Source organism: Pongo abelii, chromosome 2 (genome assembly GCF_028885655.2).
Source record: "Pongo abelii isolate AG06213 chromosome 2, NHGRI_mPonAbe1-v2.0_pri, whole genome shotgun sequence".
Lineage (NCBI taxonomy): Eukaryota > Metazoa > Chordata > Mammalia > Primates > Hominidae > Pongo > Pongo abelii.
Genome location: NC_085928.1, coordinates 156,718,723 through 156,740,082, shown reverse-complemented (window position 1 = coordinate 156,740,082; position 21,360 = coordinate 156,718,723). Strand labels below are relative to the sequence as shown.

The following is a 21,360-nucleotide window of genomic DNA, read 5'->3' as shown; positions in this document are numbered from 1 at the left end:
GATACTCTGGAGGCTGGGGCAGGAGAACAGCATGAACCCGGGAAGTGGAGCTTGCAGTGAGCAGAGATCGCGTCACTGCACTCCAGCCTGGGCGACAGAGTGAGACTGTCTTAAAAAAAAAAAAAAGAAAGAAAGAAAGAAAGAAAAGAAAATAAAAAAGTAAGTTATTTATAGGGATCTGTAAAACTGAGTGTATACTCTTCTTTCTTTATACCCTGGGGGTAGGTAGCCCTGGGCACTGGAAACTGTAGTATAAAAGTGGAATGTTTTGGGGGAGTGTTTATGTTACTCTGAGGAAAATATTTTAAAACAGAATAATTACATTAGAACAAAATCAAATGTGGGAACAGAGTATAAAGCTAGCTTGCATTTTTATAATACACAAGATAACAAAGAAATTTTGGGGTTAGGGCAGACATTGGCTGTTTTCTGTTTTAAGTGATTCTCATCCAAAAAAAAAAAAAAAAAAAAAAAACAAGACATGCATTGCTAAGGTTTGGATATGGTTTGTTTGACTCTCCAAGTTTCATGTTGAAATTTGATCTTCAATGTTGGAGGTGGGACCTAGTGGGAGATGTTTGGGTCATCAATGCAAATCCTTCATGACTAGCTTGGCACCCTTCTCATAGTAGTGAGTGAGTTGTTTCTCACTCTATTAACTCCCATGACAGCTGCTTGTTAAAAAGAGCCTGGCACCTGCAAGCCCTCTTGTTTCCTTTCTCACCATGTGATCTGCACATTCTGGCTTCCCTTCACTTTCTGCCACAAATGGAAGCATCTTGAAGCCCTCATCAAAAGCCGATGTTTATGTCATGCTTCCAGTACAGCCTGCAGAACCGAGAGCCAAATAAATCATTCTTTACAAATTACCCAGTCTCAGGTATTCCTTTATAGCAACACAGATGGACTAAGGTAAGCAGTGCTACAGGGTCTAAGAACTATAATTTATAAGTCACTTCTAGGTAATTAAGTTATACTCTGATACCCTGAAAGAGTTGTCCTCATAGGGACCAATGTTTCCCAGTTGAAAAAGAGATTTGCAGTTCATTACTCAGATAAGGAGACTTGGAAAAGAGCAACAACAAAAAATGCCTTTGCTAATATAAATAGTACTGGCAGGCAGGTAATAGATGCTTGAGATAAAAGCATTATTCACATTGGCTACTCTCAATTCAATTTTACAATATTTGTCTTGTCTATTCTTTTATTGCCAGCTAACTCGGGCAGACAAAGCAGAAGTCAGGAAACCTGGTTAAGTGGCTTTGACATTTTTAATCCTTATAGTACACACAATTTTCTATTATCTTTTTATTTCACTGTACACATACAGTATAAATAACAAAGATTTCTATCAGAGTTCCTAAAAGGAAATGATAATGATATTTAAAGCAGACAATGAATTTAGATTTTGCAAAGTCAGTAAGCACTCTGTTGATTTTTTTCCTTTTTCTCCTTCCTTCCTCTTTCTTTTCTTCCTTCCTTCCTCCCTCCCTCCTTTTTCTCTCTTTCCTTTCTTTTCTTCCTTTTTTCCTTTCTTCCTGCCTTCTTCCCTTCTTTCTATTTTTATACCCTCTACTATTATTCTTTAAGGACATTAATAAAGAGCATGGAAAAACAGCCTCTTAAAATTTATCAAATGCTTGCAAATATTAAAAAACAATTTTTTCACACACTATTCACCTTCCTAAATTCTTAGATAAAGATAAAAGTAGTTCTTTTGTTATTTAAATATATTTAAAGCAAGTCAGTCTTCTTAGAAAATTAATATTAATTTCCTTTTTCTAAATATTAGGACTTTCTTAATCCCATCAAAAGGAAATGCATTTTAAACCTTTTTAATTTTAACAGCGTTATTATTTTGCATTGTAAGAAACTCGTGTAAGTAGTCTTCATCCTGACAGGCTGGCACCATTAGAGACTGGTTGAATCAAATATTTCTGCGACCTATAATTTGAAGAGCAGAAGAATTCTAGTTCTGATTTACAAAGCTTTTCTGTATCTTGTCTTCCTGGTAATTTTCAACTCACAAAACCAATGTTGGTTCCTGTCAAGTCTTCTTTTTCTTATACAATCTCTCAGAATTAATATGTATCCTCTGAGGTGGAATCTGCTATTAAAGTGCTTTCTTCTTATTCCAAAGCATTATGAGGATTTTTCTGCTCTTAACCACTGGCATTTAGGGAGATGTTTAGTCATGTGACATAACAATCCTTCCGTATCTCCTCTTTTCCTCTGAAGCTGCAAAGAAATGTGAAATGATATCCAGGTTACATCTGCTGTCCATGCCTCACCACCTCTCAGTTTGCTCGACCACATGCCTTTGTTCCTCCTAATTCATGAGTACTGGAGTTTAGCATTCTTTCTCACACATTTGTCATTCTAGCTCTTTCACATCGATATTTCCATTTTTCCTTCAAACTTCAAAGTCATTCACTTATGTCTTGGATAATGCTAGTCAGAGTAACATTAAATGAAACTAAATGAGTTTTTCTCTCTGTAAGATATGTTAAAAGTGTTATTATGCTTGGAAACCAGACCATTTTCTATTATTGTGTTTATGGTCCCAATTTTGGATTTTTGCTGAAGTAGATAAATGGCTAGCTTATTAGAAGATATTGCATTGTCCTGTGCATTCTTTTCAGTTACTTTATTTTAATCAGATATGCTGGGGGAACAATGTGATCCAGAGGTCAAATAGCTATTGAGAGTCAAACATGCTGCTTTGGGCTCTGGTATCCTTCTTTGTTCAGTGAAATTCTCAAAGTTTATATTTTCCTTCTTCCAAAGTAGCCTTTCTTCTTTTACTGAAATTACTCTAGCAGAAGTTACTGTGCTCTTTATCTATAAAGTGAACGGCTTCTTCCCTGGCCATTAATCTGACCAACATTAACATTTAATATTGTTGCTCACATTGAAACTCTCCCCAACTTTTGTTTTCCTTATGTTCTTATTCCTTCTCTATTATCTTTCGGTTCTCTCCTTTCTTCTAAAACTTAGTATAGGCATTTCTCAAGGTTTTGTTTAACCTTTGCTTCTTTTTTCTCTACATTTTTTCCTTGACTATCTTACCTATTTCCTTGACTTTAACTTCAGTCTTTAGTGTTTTCCCAAATTGATATCCATTCTGCCCAATTAAAGTAAAGATAGGAGAGCCATCAGGTATCTCACATGATAGGTTATCCCTGAGTTGATTTGATTTTGATTCACCTGTGTTCTTAGGAGACACTATAAAATATAATGTTATATCCATTGGAACTCTTGTTTTCTGGTAACAGAAATGACTCAAATTGGCTTATGAAAAGTGAAATTTAGTGATTATAAAAATTAAAAGTTCAGTAGGATGCTGGCTTCAGATAAGATTAAATTCAGTCTTTGAATAATGTCTTCCAGCCTCCATCTCTTGACCTCAATTCATCTCCTGGCACTGCTTTCCTCTGAATTGGCTTCAATCCCATGACAGCTTTCTATTTTTTTTTTTTTTTTGCCATTTCCAGAATCCCATCATCTTTATTGAGAGACATTCCTTTGGAAAGAATACTTCCCAATCATTCTATCAAAAATATACTTGAAGAGAAGCCCTGCTGGAATGGTGAGTAAGGGTTTTTGAAAATCTGATTCCTCCATATCATTGTAAAACTCGTCAAAATCAACGTTTCAGAAGTCTGGAAATTAATGAAAGGCTTACAACAATCCAAGACTTTTTTTTTTTTTTGTAGCTGAATCTCTGTAAGAACAGTGAGCTCCTTGGCATTTTAACTTGCTCAGTTCCCATCTCCCTCTCCTCATCTCTTTATTAGGCTTGGAATTGAACAGGCTTGCAAACACAGTAGATGTAAAAACAATCAGATTAGCAGCCATGAAAAGGGGTAAGATGACTTTGGAATATCTCCAAACTTCATCCCCAAAGAATTGTCACTACTTGACCTATCTAGCAGCATCCTGGAGGAGACCCTCTAAAATACAGTACTGTATTATATTTACCAGGACGTGTCTTTACTTGACCTTACCCAGAGCCAGTTGCGGTTAGCAAGAGGCTGAACAAAAACAGAAACAAACAACCACAAAACAAAACAAAAATAAAACTTAAAAAAAATGGAAATAGTTTTAAACATTGCAAAACAATTGACTTACCTTCAGCTTCACTGATTCTTATGGGAGTTCAAATCTGTTATTGGGCCTTGCTAGCAAATTTTTTATTTCAGGTATTATACTTTTCAATTCCAGAATTTCTATTTGATTATTTTCTATAATTTTTATATTGTTATTTATATTACTTGTTGGTGAGACAACTTTTTTTATACTTTTTAAAATTCTTCAGACACGGTATCCTTTGATTTTTGTTATAATTATCATAGCAGAGTTAAAGTCTTTAATAAGTCCAACATCTGAGCAGTTTCCACTGACTGCTTTTTTATATCCATATATGAGCAATATTTCCTTTTTCTTTGCATGTGTCATATTTTTTGTGGAGAACTGGAGATTTTAAATAATATAATGTGCTAACTCCTAAAAAGAGATTTCCTCCACTCAGGGTTTACTGTTGCTGCTATTTGTTACTATTGTTGCTGTTTGTTTAGTGACTTTCCTTGAATGCTTCACTCAGGGCCCTATTCACTGTCATGTTGTGTCCAGAATTGGTGGGTTCTTGGTTTCACTGACTTCAAGAATGAAGCCACACACCCTCGCGGTGAGTGTTACAGTTCTTAAAGATGGTGTGCCCGGAGTTCCTTCTGATGTTCGGACGTGTCTGGAGTTTCTTCCTTCTGGTGGGTTCGTGGTCTCACTGGCTTCAGGAGTGAAGCTGCAGACCTTTGCGGTGAGTGTTACAGCTCATAAAGGCAGTGCGGACCCAAAGAGTGAGCAGCAGCAAGATTTATTGCAAAGATCAAAAGAACAAAGCTTCTAAGGTGTGGAAGGGGACCCCAGCCGGTTGCTGCTGCTGGCTCAGGCAGCCTGTTTTCATTCCCTTATCTGACCCCACCCACATCCTGCTGATTGGCCCATTTTACAGAGAGATGATTGGTCCATTTTACAGAGAGCTGATTGGTCTGTTTTGACAGGGTGCTGATTGGTGCATTTACAACGCCTGAGCTAGACACAGAGTGCTGATTGGTGTATTTACAATCCTCTAGCTAGACCTAAAAGTTCTCCAACTCTCCACTAGATTACCTAGACACAGAGCACCGATTGGTGTGTTTACAAACCTTGAGCTAGACACAGGGTGCTGATTGGTGTATTTACAATCCCTGAGCTAGACATAGAGCACTGACTGTTGCGTTTACAAACCTCAAGCTAGACACAGGGTGCTGACTGGTGTGTTTACAAACCTTGAGCTAGACACAGGGTGCTGACTGGTGTATTTACAATAGTTTAGCTAGACATAAAAGTTCTCCAAGTCCCCACCAGATTAGCTAGGTACAGATGCTGATTGGTGCATCCACCAATGACGAGCTAGACACAGAGTGCTGATTGGTGCATATATAATCCTCTGGCTAGACATAAAAGTTCTCCAAGTCCCCAGCTGACTCAAGAGCCCAGCTGGCTTCCCCTAGTGGATCCTGAGCCAGGGCCACCGTCGGAGCTGCCTGCCAGTCCGCCAGAGCTGCGCACCTGCAATCCTCAACCCTTGGACGGTCACTGGGACCAGGCGCTGTGGAGCAGGGGGTGGCGCCCCTCCGGGAGGCTCCTCCACCGCCGGGGGGGTTGGGCATGGCAGGCTGCAGGTCCCAAGCCCTGCCCCATGGGAAGGCGGCTGAGGCCCGGGGAGAATTCCAGTGCGGCACCGGTGGGCTGGCAGTGCTGGGGGACCCAGCGCCCCCTCTGCAGCCGCTGGCCCGGGTGCTAAGCCCCTCACTGTCCCGGGTGGTGGCACCAGCCAGCTGCTCCGAGTGCAGCCAGCGGAGCAAGCGCCCACCCAGAGCTCGTGCTGGCCCTGTGAGCACAGCACACAGCCCGGTTCCCGCCCCCGCCTCTCTCTCCACACCTCCCTGCAAGCAGAGGGAGCGGGCTCCAGCCTCGGCCAGCCCAGAGAGAGGCTCCCATCGTGCAGCGGCGGGCTGAAGGGCTCCTCAAGTGTGGCCAGAGCAGACGCCCAAGCAGAGGAGGCGCTGAGAGCGAGCCAGGGCCTCTAGCATGTTGTCACCTCTCAATATGCATTCACAGAAGTCTCTGCTTGTTTAACTTAGTGGTCAGCTAGTGATCAGACACAGGTTTTTAAATGCCATGAATCAGTAAGTATCCCAGCTTTTACTGAAGGCTTCATATGTATGTTGGGGCATGCCTTTAACATTTGGGTACTTTAAAACTCTGCGTCAGCGTTTACTTCTGGATTGTGCAGAATCTCAAGCTAGAGGTGTGAGTATGGCCTTCTCAGATATTTCCTAGGCATGCTCAAGCCCTGTACATGTGTATGCCCTTCTGGAATTTCAGATATATACTGGAGCCATTCAAATTCTATGGAAATAAAATAGCATTGTCCCAAATCATCAATGGGTCAAAAAAAAAACCCAATAAAAATGAGAAAATACTTTGAGGTGAATAAAAATAAACCCAAAACTTACAGGATGTGGATAAAGCAGTGCTTACAGAGGTATTTCAGGCTCTTGCCACCTATATTACAAAACAATAAAGTTTTCAATCCAATACTATAATATTTTCATCTTAAGAAAAGAGAAAAATAAGAGGAAATGAAGCTCATAACAAGCAGAAAGAGGGAAATAATAAAGATTAGAGTGAAAGTAAATAAAATGGAGAAAAGAAAAATAGTAAAGAGAATCAACAAAACCAAAATCTTATTCTCTGAAATAATAGGAAAGAAAATCACAAATTACTGAAACTGATTCAAGAATAAGTAGAACATCTGAATAGATTTATAACTATTAAAGAGGTAGAATTAGAAATTTAAAAATAATAAACTTCTCACAAAGAAAAGACTAGGTCAAGATTGCTTCAGTGGTGATTTCTACCAGATGTAAAAAAGAATCAACACCTATGCTTCTCAAACTCTTCCAAAGAACAGAAGAGGAGACAACACTTCCCAACTCTTCTGTGAGGCCATTATTACTTTGATATCAAACCAGACAAAGACATCACAGGAGAAAAAAACTCTGAAAAAACTTATCTTAAAAACATTAATGTAAAAAGACTCAGAAATACTAGCAAACCTAATTCTGCATGCATATAAATATATAAATCATGAATAAGTTAGACTTATTCTATAAATGCAATGTTGGTTCAACATACAAAGATCAACCAATACAATGCACTATATCAATGAAATAAAGGATGAAACCCACATGATCATTTCAATGGAAGTGGAAAAAAAGACCATTTGACAAAAACCAACACTATTTCGTGATGAAGCCACTCAACGAAGTGGAAATACTAGCTTGGTGTAAAAGTAATTGCAGTTTTAAAACCGCAATTACTTTTGCACCAACCTACTGGAAAGGAACTTCCTCATTGGCTTGGTGACTAGGTGGCACTCTTGTGAGACTTAGGTAAAAGGTTTTTTTATTTGCCCTCTGGGTGTATACAGACAATGGAAAGTTGAGTGAACTTGTGCTGAATTTCAGCTCCTATCCACTGCTCTTTGATTAGTGCCTTGTGCAGGGCACAATCAACCTAACCTTAACTGGTGGTGCTGGCCCATAATCTAGACTTTTTCCTTCAGGTTCTGGGGCTCCTTACATAAATGATCTACTCTTTGCCCAGTTTTATTCCCAGGGGTCTCAGGGAGCATATAACTTGGAAACGAGGGATACATGAATCTCAGGACGAGGTTTTTTTTTTTTGTTTGTTTGTTTGTTTTTTGTTTTTTTTTCTGTAGGTGAACATCGAAAACTCAAGAGAAGATTTTCAAATAATTTTTTCTTAAACAATGTAATCTGTGGGTTTTAAAATTCAAACCTGTGATAATCTGGAAGTTTCATTATTTCCTTAATGGATATACTATTTAAATATTAATTCACATGGGAGGATTGCTTGAGCCCAAAAGTTTAATGCTGTAGTGAGGTGACTGTGCCAGTATACTCCAGCCTGATGCAAGAGAGTGAGACTGTGTCTCTAAAAAGAAATAATAAATAAAAATGAAAATATTAATTCATGCATCTTTTTTTTCTTTGTCAATCTTGCTAAAGGTTTTTCAACTTTGTCTTTTCAAAGAACCAGATTTTGGTTCCACTAATATTCTCTATTGTATTTTGTTCTCCATTTTATTGATATCAGTTATATTTATTGTTTCCTTTTTTTCTGCTTGCCTTGGGTTTATTTTTCTCCTTTTTCCTTAACATGAAAGCTTAGGTTATTGATTCAAAACCTTTCTTCTTTCTAATGTAATTATTTGATGCTATAAATTTCCCTCTAAGGCTTGCTTTATTGTTATTTCACAAATTTTTATGTGTTGAACTTTATCGTTCAGTTTAAGATATTTTCTATTTTCTCCAAAGTCTTCATCTTTGATCCATATATTATTTAGTAGTGTGTTGTTTAATTTCCAAGTGTTCAGAGCTTTTATCTTTACATTATAATTTTTTTCTTTACTTTATAATTTCTTATTTTAGAAATTTGAAAGAAAATACATTGAAAAACAGAAAAGAACAAAGTAATGAAATTAGTAGTTATAGTATTCATTACCTAGAGATAAAAACTATTAATAATTTAGTATGTGTGCCTCCGGTTGTTTTTACTATATCAATAAATACATCATCTATATTTATATTTGACTTTTACCCCTACCTATATAGAATCTATATCTACATCTATATATGTGTTTTTCATCAAATTAGAATCAGAGTATAGATGCTGTTTCTTTTCTTTTTTTTTTTTTAACTTTTCAGTTCAGGGGTACATGTGCAGCAAGTGCAGGTTTGTTACATAGGTAAACGTGTGTCATGGGAATTTTTTGTATAGGTTATTTCATCACCCAAGTATTAAGCCTAGTATCCATTAGTTATTTTTCCTGATCTTCTCCCTCCTTCTACCATCCAGCCTCTGATGGACCCCAGTGTGTGTTGTTCCTCTCTGTGTCCATGTGTTCTCATCATTTAGCTCCCACTTATAAGTGAGAACATGCAGTATTTGTTTTTTGTTGTTCTTGTTGTTGTTTGTTTGTTTGTTTTGACGGAGTCTTGCTTTGTCGCCTGGGCTGGCATGCAGTGGCGCAATCTCGGCTCATTGCAAGCTCCACGTCCCGGGTTCATGCCATTCTCCTGCCTCAGCCTTCTGAGTAGCTGGGACTACAGGAGTCCGCTAGCACATCTGGCTAATTTTTTGTATTTTTGGTAGAGACGGGGGTTTCACCGTGTTAGCCAGGATGGTCTCGATCTCCTGACCTCGTGATCTGCCCGCTTCGGCCTCCCAAAGTGCTGGGATTACAGGCAAAGTACTGGGATTACGGATGTGAGCCACCTTGCCTGGCCCAGTATTTGGTTTTCTGTTCCTGTGGTAGTTTGCTAAGAATAATGATCTCCAGCTCCATCCATGTCCCTGCAAAGGACATGATCTCGTTTACCCTTTATGGCTGCATGGTATTCTATGTTGTGTGTACACCACATTTTCTTTATCTAGTCTATCATTGATGGGCATTTAGGTTGATTCCACGTCTTTGCTATTGTAAATAGCTCTGCAGTTAACATACATGTGTATGTGTCTTTGTAATAGAACGATTTATATTCCTTTGAGTATATACCCAGATGTTGAATGGAATTCCTGTCTTTAGGTCTTTGACGAATTGCCACACTGTCTTCCACAATAGTTGAACTAATTTACACTCCCACCAATAGTGTATAAGTGTTCCATTTTCCCCACCACCTTGCCAGCATCTGTTATTTTTTGACTTTTTAATAGTAGCCATTCTGCCTGGTGTGAGATGTTATCTTGTTAGGGTTTTGATTTTGATTTCTCTAATAATCAGTGATGTTGAGCTTTTTTTCAGGGATTGTTGGCTGTATATACAAGCTGTTTCTAACTTTTTTCATTTAGTCATATATTGCAGAAAAACTTATTTTCTATAAAATGATTTTGGGGGCAAGTACTATATATTTTCCTTATGTATGCTACATATAAGTGTACAAATCATTAGTAAATTTTCACAAAGTGAACATACCCATGTAGATGTCACCTAGATCGAGAAAGAGAGCACCACATAACATTCCTCTCCCCTCATCAAGAAAAGGTAATCACTATTTTAAATGTTATCACAATCAGTTACACTTGCCTATTTAAAACTGTATGTAAATGGAGTAAATCAGTGTGTGTTATTTTGTGTCTGGTTTTTTTGCTCAACACTATGTTTGGATATTTTGTCTGTATTATGGATGTTGTTCATTTGATTTCATTGCTGTATAATACTCTATTGAGTGAATATAACAATATTTAATTCATTTTATTTTGAGGGGCTAGCAATTTATTTATTTTCAACTTTTATTTTAGATACGGGGGTAGATGTGCAGGTTTGTTACATGGGAATATTTCATGATGCTGAGGCTTGGGGTATGGATCCCATCACCCAGGTAGTGAGTATAATACCAGATAGGTAGTTTTTCAACTCATTCCCCACTTTTACCTTCTCCTCTGTAGCAGTCTGCACTGTCTGTTGTTCCCTTATTTGCATCCATGTGTGCGCAGTGTTTAGCTCCCACTTGTAGGCGAGAACATACCATATTTGGCTTTCTGTTCCTTCATTAGTCCACTTAAAATTATGACCTCCACCTGCATCCATGTTTCTCCAAAGAATATGATTTCATTCTTTTTTATGGTTGTGTAGTATTCTACGGTGCATTTGTACCACATTTTCTTTATCCAATCTACAATTGATGGACATCTGAGTTGATTCCATGTCTTTGCTATTATAAATAGTACGGCAATGAACATATGAGTGCATGTGTCTTTTTGGAAGAATGATTTATTTTTCTTTGGGTATATACCCAGCATTGGGATTGTTAGGCTGAATGGTAGCCCTGTTTAAAGTTCCTTGGAGAAATCTCTGAACTGTTTTCCACTGTGACTGAACTAATTTACATTCTTACCTACAGAGTATAAGTGTTCCCTTTTCTCTGGAGCGTTACCAGCATCTGTTGCTTTTTAACATTTTAATAATAGTCATTTTGTTTACTGTAAGATGGTATTCCATTGTGGTTTTGATGTGTATTTCTTTGGTGTTTAATGATGCTGAGCAGTTTTTCATATGTTTGTTAGCTGCTTGTATGTCATCTTTTGAAAACTGCCTGTTCAGCTCCTTTGCTCTTTTTTTAAGGGGGTTATTTTTTTTCCTTGTTGATTTATGTAATTTCCCTATAGATTCTGGATATTAGGCCTTTGTTGGATGCATAGTTTGCAATTCTCTTCTATTCTGTGGGTTGTCTGTTTACTCTGTTGATAGTTTTTTTGCTGTTCAGAAACTCTTTAGCTTAATTATGTCTCACTTCACTATCTTCGTTTTTGTTACAATTACTTTTGGGAACTTAGCCAAAAATTATTTGCCAATGCTGATGTTGAAAAGAGTATTTTCTTGGTTGTCTTCTAGGATTTTAACAGTTTGAGGTCTTATGTTTCAATCTTTGATCCATTTCAAGTTACTTTTTGTATATGGTGAAAGGTAGGAGTTCAGCTTCAATCTTCTGCATACAGCTATTCAGCTGTGCAGCTTCATTTCTGAGTTTCCAATTCTGTTCCATTGGTCTATGTGCCTGTTTTTGTAGGAGTACCATGTTGTTTTGGTTATCATAACTTTATAGTGTAGTTTGAAGTCAGGTAGTATGATGCCTCCAGCATTGTTCTTTTTGCCTAGGATTGCTTTGTCTATTCAGGCTGCTTTTTTTTCACATGAATTTTAAGATAATTATTTTCAAATTCTGTGAAAAATAACATTAGTAGTTTGATAGGAATAGTATTTAATCTTTAAATTGCTTTGGGTAGTATGGCCATTTTTACAATAATGATTCTTCCAATGTATGAGCATGGAATGTTTTTCTATTTATTTCTGTCATTTTTGATTTCTTTCAGGAGTGTTTTTTAGTCTTTGTAGAGATATTTCACCTCCTTGATAAGCTGTATTCCTTGGTGTCTCAGTTTCTTTTGTGGCTATTGTAAATGTAAGTGTGTTCTTATTTTCACTCTAAACCCAGCCATCATTTGTGTATAGAAATACTACTGAATTTTGCTCATTGATTTTTATATTCTGAAACTTTACTAAAGTCTTTTATCAGTTCTCAGAGCATTTTGTCAGAGTCTTTAGGATTCTTACTGGTGTGGAAGCCTTGTGGAAGGAAGCACGCCTAGGTCTACACCAGCTTGCAAACCTATGAGGCTCATCTCTCTCAGTTTTCTGAGTGTGGGCTCCTCCTCTGTAAGTGCCAGGCATAGATCCCTTCTTAGCACTCCTGAGCCATGGGCTGCAGCCCTGGGATACCAGGACCTGCTTATGGTTCCCTCTTTGAGGATTCTGGGTGTGCTGCAAGATCTGAAGTGCTGCAAGATCTGAAGTGCTCCTGGGCTATGAGAAAGCACTCAGATGGAACAAAGCACCCAGGATGGGCAGCAGGGTTGTGCTGTGAACACACACACTTCTGTGTGGCATTCAGGCAGGAGCCTGGGGAGTGCTGGTGGGCAGATGGGCCTGCAGAACAGACATGCCCTAGGCGCACGGAGAAGCCAGCCCTGCTTTTTCCCTGACAGTTAGCTGGGGCCAGAGGCTCTCAGGAAGATAGGTAACCTTGGGGAATGTGCACTTATGGCCAGTCTCCCTGGAGCTGTCCTCCACACAAAGATCCCCAGCTACCTGCTTGCTGTAGCTCTGTTTCTGTCAAATCTCTGGGGAGATCCCCCCGTCAGCTCAAATATCTGTGGGCAGTGTGGGGTTCCCTGAAACTAAGAACCCAGAGGCCCGCAGCAAGAGTAGGAAGTCCCTCAGTCCCTTCACTCACCCCTTCCCCAGAAGCCATTTAGAGTGAGAACCAGCCCTGGCATTCAGGGACCTCATATGTGGTTCATAGCTTCTCCCTCTTCAGCTTCAGCATCTGCCACATTTGGCATTTTCTCTCCAACGATTTGTTCACATTATGTTAGTTGAGTTGAAATCCTGGTCTTTCTCCCTGGGAGTGGAACTTCCAGGCTGCACCTAATTGGTCATCTTCCCATTCCCCCATTATTAATTTCTAATCTAGTTTATTATGTTTGGATAACATATTTTGTTTGATTTAAATTCTTTTAAACTCATTAAGATTTGTTTTATGACCCAGGGCGTGATTATCTTGGTAAATATTTCATGTACACTTGAAACAAATGTTTCTTCTGCTGTTGTTGGGTAGAGTGTTATATAGATATCATTTAGATTTGTTTGGTTGGTAGTGTTGTCTAGTTCTTCTGTATTCTTGCTGATATTATTAGTTGCTGACAAAAGCGTCTTGAAGTCCCTAACTATCATTGTGCATTTACCCATTTCTCTTTTTAGTTCTGGCACTTTTTTGCTTCATGTGTTTTGAAGCTGTGTTTTCATGTACATCCACCTAAAGGATTTTTATGTCTTCTTGGTGAATTGACTCTTTTTGTCATTTTGTAATGTCCATCCTTATCCCTGGTAATCCTTTGTTGCAAGGTGTACTTTATCTGACATTAATCTATTCACTCTGGCTTCTTCTAATTTGAGCATAAATGGTATAGTTTTTTATCTTCCTTGTAATTTTAATTTACCTGTAGTATTATAGTTGAAGTAAATTTCCTGTAGACAGCATTTTGGATCATTAAAAATATTCTATTGATCTTTTATACATTTATATATAGTCAGACCATTTAGATTTAATGTAATTTTATGTATTTGAAATTTTGTCTGTAATTTTATCTTGTGCTTGATCACTCCACTTTTATTCTTCTGTTTCTTCTTTACTGCCACCTTTAGGGTTACTTAATCATTTAAAAAATACTCCATTTAAATTTGTCTATTGTATTTTTTACTCTCTCTTTGTCTATCTATCTATCTATCTATCACCATCATCATCTCTGATTTTTTATGGGTGTTCTAGGGGTTACAATATAGAAATTTAACTCTTTACTAACTAGAATCAATATTTTACCATTTGAAGCGAAATGTAGAAACTACTACTGTAAAGTGCTTTACTCTCTCTCCTCCAAATTGGAGCTGTTTTATGTATTTCATCTATATATGAAAACCTCAAAAATAGTATCATTTTTGATGGCTATTTACTTTCATATTTTAAAAACTTAATAGGAGAAGAATATTCTATTTATGCAGACAAATACCATTTGTTCTTACTTTATTTTTGATACTACAAGTTTTCTTCTGGCATCATTTCTCTTATGCCTGAATAACTATCTATATTGAGCAGTTCTTTTAGAATAAGCCTGATGACTAAATCTTAGTTTTTCTCTACTTTTCCATTTATTCCTGAAAGATATTTTTGCTGAATATAAAATTTAGGCTTGAGATTTTTTTCCTTTCAGCACTTTAAAAACATTGTTCCACATTCTTCAATACACTACCATTTATGATGTGAATTCTGAAACCACTGAAATCCTTATTTCCTTATCATTAATATGTCATTTTAAAAGCTGTTTTCAAGACTATTTTTCTTTTGTCTTCAGTTTCCAGCAGTTTAATGACAATATGTATAGGTTAGTGTTTGCTTTTTGGGTTTACTCTGTTGGGATATACCAAGATTCTCAAATATGTAGCTTTATGTGTTCTGCAAATTTAGGAATTTGTTAGTAATTATTTCCTCAAATATTTTTATCTGGATTGTACTCTATCTTGTATCCTTCTGGAACTTCAGTAAAACAAATATTTTACTTTTTGGTAAGATCTTACAGTCTCAGACGCAGTCTCTTTTTTGAGTTTTTTCTTATTGTTGTTCAGCTTGAACACTTTCTACTGATATGTTTTCAAAGTTCACTGACTTTCCTCTGTTAAATTTTTCACTGACTTTGTACTAATCTGTTTTCAAAGTCCACTGACTTTCCTTTGTACTAATCTGTTTTCAAAGTCCACTGACTTTCCTGTTATATTTTTCTGCTACTGAGCCCATTACGTGGATGTTTTATTTAAGTAACTGTAGTTTTCAGTTCTAAAATTTCCCTTGGTATGTTTTCTATATCTTCTATTCATTTGCTGATTTTCTCTGTCTTTCTGTTTGTTTAGAGTGATCGCCTTTGGAGTACAGTCATAATAGCTGATTAGTATGTTATTCTAATTTCTGTCTTTTTTCCTGTGTTGGTGTCTGTTGATTGAGTTTTATCAATCCGGTTGAAATTCTATTCATTCTTTGTATGCCAAGTCATTTTTATTGGACCATGAATATTTTGAATATTATGTTACTGGATTTTAGGTCTTATTTCAATCTTACATAAAATGTTGCCTTTTTTTTGCAGGTGATTGACCTGGTTCCACTTAAGGCATAAATTCTGTCGAGGCTCTGTGAATTGTGGGTTCACCGTAAATTCTGTTTTTAAAGACTTTGTAGTGTTTTGCAGGTTTTTTCATGTGTGTCACCCATAGCCAATGTCAGAGCTAGGCTATAGCCTTATATGTTAGTTCAATTATCAAAGTCCTTAGTGCCCTGAATGGCATCAGATCCGCACATGTACAGCTCAGGGATAAGCCTAGATTATAAAGAACTTTTTGAGATTTATTTACTCTTGGATGCTCCTTTTCCAAGTTTTAGCACAATCTCCTGGTATCTTTTCGTTCCTATGGCTCCCATTTTTGGTTTTCTGACCGGGAAGCTGATGTTTTATTTACCCTGTTCTTTGGTGCACTTACTATAACTGTGCCATGTCTTAAAATGACAGAGAAGGAACAATAACAAAAAAGGAAATTTGCTCCATTTAAATAATGCTGATAATAGAAAAAGGTTTATTTTTAATAAAATTTTAGGCTACTACAGGTTTGCACCACTGTCAATGTCACCACTTCTTACATTCAAGAGAATAAGGGAAAAGAGGAAAAAAATAAACAAAAATACGGAGAACTTTTCCCACCATCTCTGAGCATTAAAGGATCTTTCCCCATTCCTTACACCAAAATTAGAGGGTTTGATTTAGAACTCTCTGTCCGTGCCAATAGTGTCCACTTCATATTTCAGATTATGTTGAGCTCAGCCTGGTAGATGCCAGAAAGGAAAAAATAAGGTAAATTTATTGCCATTTTAAAGGTAGCTCTTATTTTGGTGTTCTTCACCAATGTGCTTACTACTATTTACATTTCAGAGTCCTGAAATAGATGTTCAATGCATTCTGTCCAGACTTTATACTACATATTGTGAGAGACGGTAGAGTATGTTTACTCTTTCATGACTGAAATAGAAAGTCTCTATCCTATTCAATTAAACATTGAGATAAGAATGAAAACACTTCCAAGAAAAGATGCATTGTGGCCATTTTAAAAATTAAGTCTACCCTATTTAATCAACCAATTTTAGATTATTCTTAATGTCTGGGTTTTTAAAACTGTTATTATTATTATTTTTAATGAAACAATAATTACACATATTTATGGGTACAATATGATATTTCAATATATGTATACAATTATAATGTTCAAATCAGGATAATTAGCATATCTACGACCTCAGACATTTATTATTTCCTTGTGTTGGGGACATTCAAAATCTTCTAGCAATTTGAAAATATACAAAAAATTATTGTTAATTATAATCACTGTACAGTGCCACAAAACACTCAACTTATTTTTCCTATCTACCTGTGATTTTGTTTTGGTTAACCAAGTTCTTCATATTCCCTTTCCCCCACTACTCTTTCCAGCCTCTGGTAACCACTATTGTACTGTCTGCTTCTTTGAGATCAACTTTCAGCTTCCACATATTTGTGAGAATATATGGTATTTATCTTTCTGTGCCTATGTTATTCCACTTCACATAATATCCTCCAGGATCATCCATGTTGCTGTGTATGGCAGGATTTCATTCTTTTTATGGCTGAACAGTATTCGATTGTGTGTGTGTGTGTGTGTGTGTGTGTGTATGTATATATATAATCACAGCAGGTATCATTTCCACATACTGATTTCCTTTCATTTGGATATATGCCCGAAAATTAGACTGTTGGATCATATGGTAGATCTATTTTTTTTTATGAAATTCCATACTGTTTTCTATAATGGCTGTACAAACTTACTGAATGTCTGTTTTGTGTTTTTTTTTGAGACGGAGTCTCGCTCTGTCCCCAGGCTGGAGTGCAGTGGCGCTATCTCAGCTCATTGTAACCTCTGCCTCCCGGGTTCAAGCAATTCTCCTGCCTCAGCCTCTTGAGTAGCTAGGATTACAGGTGCATGCCACCATGCCTGGCTAATTTTTGTATTTTTAGTAGAGAGAGGGTTTCACCTTGTTGGTCAGGCTGGTCTCGAACTCCTGACCTCATGATCCACCCGTTTCAGCCTCCCAAAGTGCTGGGATTACAGGCGTGAGCCACTGCGCCCGACCCATGTCTCAGTTTTTATGTATTGGAGGGAGAAAAGTCAAATCATTCAGACATTCTTTAAGGAGGAAACTTAAATGTCGGGCTGGGAAACACAGATTATCCTTAGTCATTTCTCACTTAGCTGTCATTTCTTCTCTTCCATTGGTAGAAAGCTCCAGATGGCCTTGTTCTAGAGTATGGGAATGGACTAAGATAGAATATTACCAGAACCAAAGTAGAAGTCCTGCTACAAATAGGGTGCTTCTCTGACCCTGACATGAAAAATATATGTTCAAAGCTATAGTCATGGGATTATAACCTATGTCTCAAAAATCATTCAGCCTCATTGTTCAAGCCCAAGAATTCACCCAAGGATGAAGAGTGTTAGATATTAATGTAGACTCAAAGCTTGTTACCTATTACTACATGACAAGGATTTTATGTTTTTTTTCTTACTTCAGTGCTTATAGTGGCTTCCTACATCATGTTGACTAGGTATCAAGCCATTTCCTAGCTTCCTGTAGCAAGTTTATTTCTCTCATCTCTTGCAGTTTTCTACACAGGACCTGACCAGTTTTGCTTTGTGTCTTTTGCTATGTCTTACACTGAATGAGTAATCCTATTATTCAAAGAGATTATTTTACTAAGTTAGTATTTGAAGCATACCTTATAGTACAGTGAGCATAATTGAGCAAAACCAAACTTTTAGAATATATTTCTTACCCATTTACGTGAATAGTTTCATTTAATTTATTGGCAAGTCTACAAGTATCTTTGAGGGTTGACTTTCTGACTTCACAGCACACAGATGCCAGGAGATGTGACTTTTGCTTCTTTTTCTGAAGTCATAACTGAATAATTACTACATGTCTTTTAATTTCTTTCTATTCTCTGGTGAGAGTGCATTGGGAAGAAGAAACCATCACTGCCATATTGTTATACACATTCATTTTTACTACACTTTCTGCATTTTTAGTGAAAGAGATAATCTTCATTTTCTCCGATGCTTCTTCCCAACTTCAGCTGCAGATCCCATCTCCTCTTAACTCATCAGGAAACTTAGTTAATCATTTCCTTCTTCTCTCCTGTTTATTTAATCCCTCTCTCCCTCCCTATCTCTCCATTGGCTCTACATTCTCAGATATAGCTCCTGCTTAAAAATATCTTCCTTAGACAAAGTTACTGATCTCCCTTCAGTTGTCGACCTGTCTCTCTCCTTGAAAGGGTTGACAACATTTGCACTTTTCATATTGTAATTGTCTATACATTTTTAAATTTATTGCCACCTGGTTTCCTCTTCAACCAGGCAATTAAAATAGCTCTTGCCAAAATCACTGATAATAAATAGTCACTCTTCTTTTCCAGTTTTTATATTGATGTCTCTAAAGCATTTTTTCTCAGTTGGTCACTGGTCACTCCTTACCATTATAAACTAATTTATCTGAGCTTATGTGATATCATAGTCTCATATTCTCTTGGCTTTCTTCTCATCTTTCTGACTACTCCTACTGTACATTTTGGATTAGATTTTTTTCCACTTTAAGTAATAATGTGTCTAACTGAATGATTTCAGGGACCGTACTGCAATGACTCTTAATTTATATATATATATATATGAGACAGAGAGAAAAGAGAGAGGGAGGAGCGATTAGTCTCCTATTAGACATTTCTCCTTGACTGTTCCATAGGTAATTTGGGTGTGTTCCAAACTGAGCTTGTGCTCATCTAATATGCTTTTCCTCCTTTATTCACTGTCTCAGTTAACCCATATCCTTACACTCACACATTGTTCAAACCTGGGGTCTCTTTTATCTCTGTGGTTAATATGCAATAAAATCTTAACAATTCTATTTTACTTACCTTTTGACTCTTTTCTCTTTTCTTATTCCCAGTATTATTTTCTTCGTTTATGTCTCACAATTTTTCTTCTTTAAATTACAACATTAAGCCTCCTTATTGGTCTTCCTGTCTCCTGTTTTGAGCGCTTCAGTTTATTTTCCACATTGTAGCCTTAGTGATGTTTCTAAATTGTTAATTGGATCATGTTACTCCCTTGTTTAAAACATTTCACTAACCTCCTGAAACCTTCAGAATAAAATTATGATTTCTTAGAGGTGCAGGCCTTTTCTGATTTCATCAGAAGCCTCCTTTGACTTGCCTTCAGCCTTACCAGCACACTTATGCCCCAAATATGGACTAGGGTCTTAGGTTTTACAATTCTATAATATCACTCTGCACCATCAGAGTACTCACCACATTATGTTGTCATTGTTATTTTTTGTTGCCATTTGAATAGTCTATTTAATCTTTATATCCCTGTGTCAATGCTTGGAACACTGAGATGAATATTGAAACCATGAGTGAAGAATGACTGAAAAGTTTTCAAATTTGTATTTAAAAATTAGGTTCTCCCCAGCACTTTGGTAGGCTGAGGAGGGTGAATCACCTGAGGTCAGGAGTTTGAGACTAGCCTGGCCAACATGGTGAAACCCTGTCTTTACTAAAAAAAATAATAATAATAATAATTAGCCAGGCATGGTGGCAGGTGCCTTGGGAGGCTGAGGCAGGAGAATTGCTGAAACCCAGGAGGCAGAGGTTGCAGAGAGCCAAGATCGTGCCACTGCACTCCAACCCGGGTGACAACTTCGAGACTTGGTCTTAAAAAAAAAAAAAAAAGTTAGGTTCTCAAGCAAGGAAATAGCAAGAATGCCATTAAAAAACATTAGGTTAACAGATAAAGTAAGGAAATCTGGAAGTGTGTAGAGATGGTGAGACGACTGATAGCCATGAGGCTTTTGTAACAGATGGGAAGTCATAAAAAAAATACCTGAAATGGTTACTAGGGTGATGTGCAAAATAATAATGATACTTTTTAAACTTAAATAGTTAAATTCCTAGGATGTATTATGTCATAGACCCCAGAAAGATTAAAGAATTACCTTGAGGTATTCTTAAAGCAGTATGTATTCCAAATGTATTATCTATATAATTTACAAATTCATAATACACACACACACGCTTTTAGATTTAAAGGAAACCAATAATAATTTGAGCTGCATAAATCTTACATAATTGTAATTTGCTTAGAACAGACTTCATTCTTTCATTTTTAAATTTTTTCCCTATTGGGTCTCTTAGCTACAAAAGCCTAAAGGGCTTAAAGTTGGCTCTTTGTTTTAACTGTAATGTGAGCCCTTATATGTGCATGCCAAATGTTGCCATGATTGTGATTTTAAAGTAAAACACTTTGCTTATGTGGTTCATATAAATAGAAACTTTGGAATAATTGGATTTTTATGAGGTCAAATTCAGAAAACTGACATTTATTTTCTTTAAAAAGCCTAGAAGTGTATTATGTTATTTTGTTGCCGGTGTTAGCACTTACTAAATTTCAACAATATGTTGTTTTTGAGACCTATAAAATACTGTTAATATTCAAAATTATGGGTAAAATAGTACTAAATCAAAACAAGTATCATTTTTCAAAGTTTTCTTTTAAACCAGTATCTGTATCAACAGAAAACAATAGCTGTTGCCTATCACCATCTTGTGCCTATCGGTTAACTTATAAGTATTTTTTGGTCTTTATTTTAGTCATAGATTCTCTTGTATGTGGTTTAACAAAATATATTTAACTCAAGCAAAAAAGCTTCTTATGTATTGATTTATACATTTTGATTTTCAATTGTTAAAGTGCTTTCTTTTTTTCTTAATCCATATAAAACATTTTAAGATTATTTTAAACATCACATATTCTATTTGCAGAGGATCATTTAGTTCAGTAAGTGATAAAAAACATAAACAGCCTCATATAATCCTAAAAGAGCTCCCAAATAGGCAATGGACACAACATTCTTGTTAAATGATTTTGACTAACCAGTCTTTATAGCAACATTGAATTTTGTGGTTTTCATTTTATTTCATAAATAAGCT

At 36.6% G+C, this 21,360-nt stretch overlaps 1 long non-coding RNA gene across 2 annotated transcripts in view; it reads left to right on the top strand.

Annotated features, from left to right (window-relative positions):
- LOC129058675 (uncharacterized) overlaps nt 1-21,360 on the top strand; it is a 327,819-nt gene that overhangs the window by 214,599 nt on the left and 91,860 nt on the right. For both annotated transcript variants that reach the window (XR_010139260.1, XR_008523953.2), the window contains exon 3: nt 3,495-3,589. This is a non-coding gene — a long non-coding RNA (uncharacterized LOC129058675). The remainder of the gene's footprint in view (nt 1-3,494; nt 3,590-21,360) is intronic.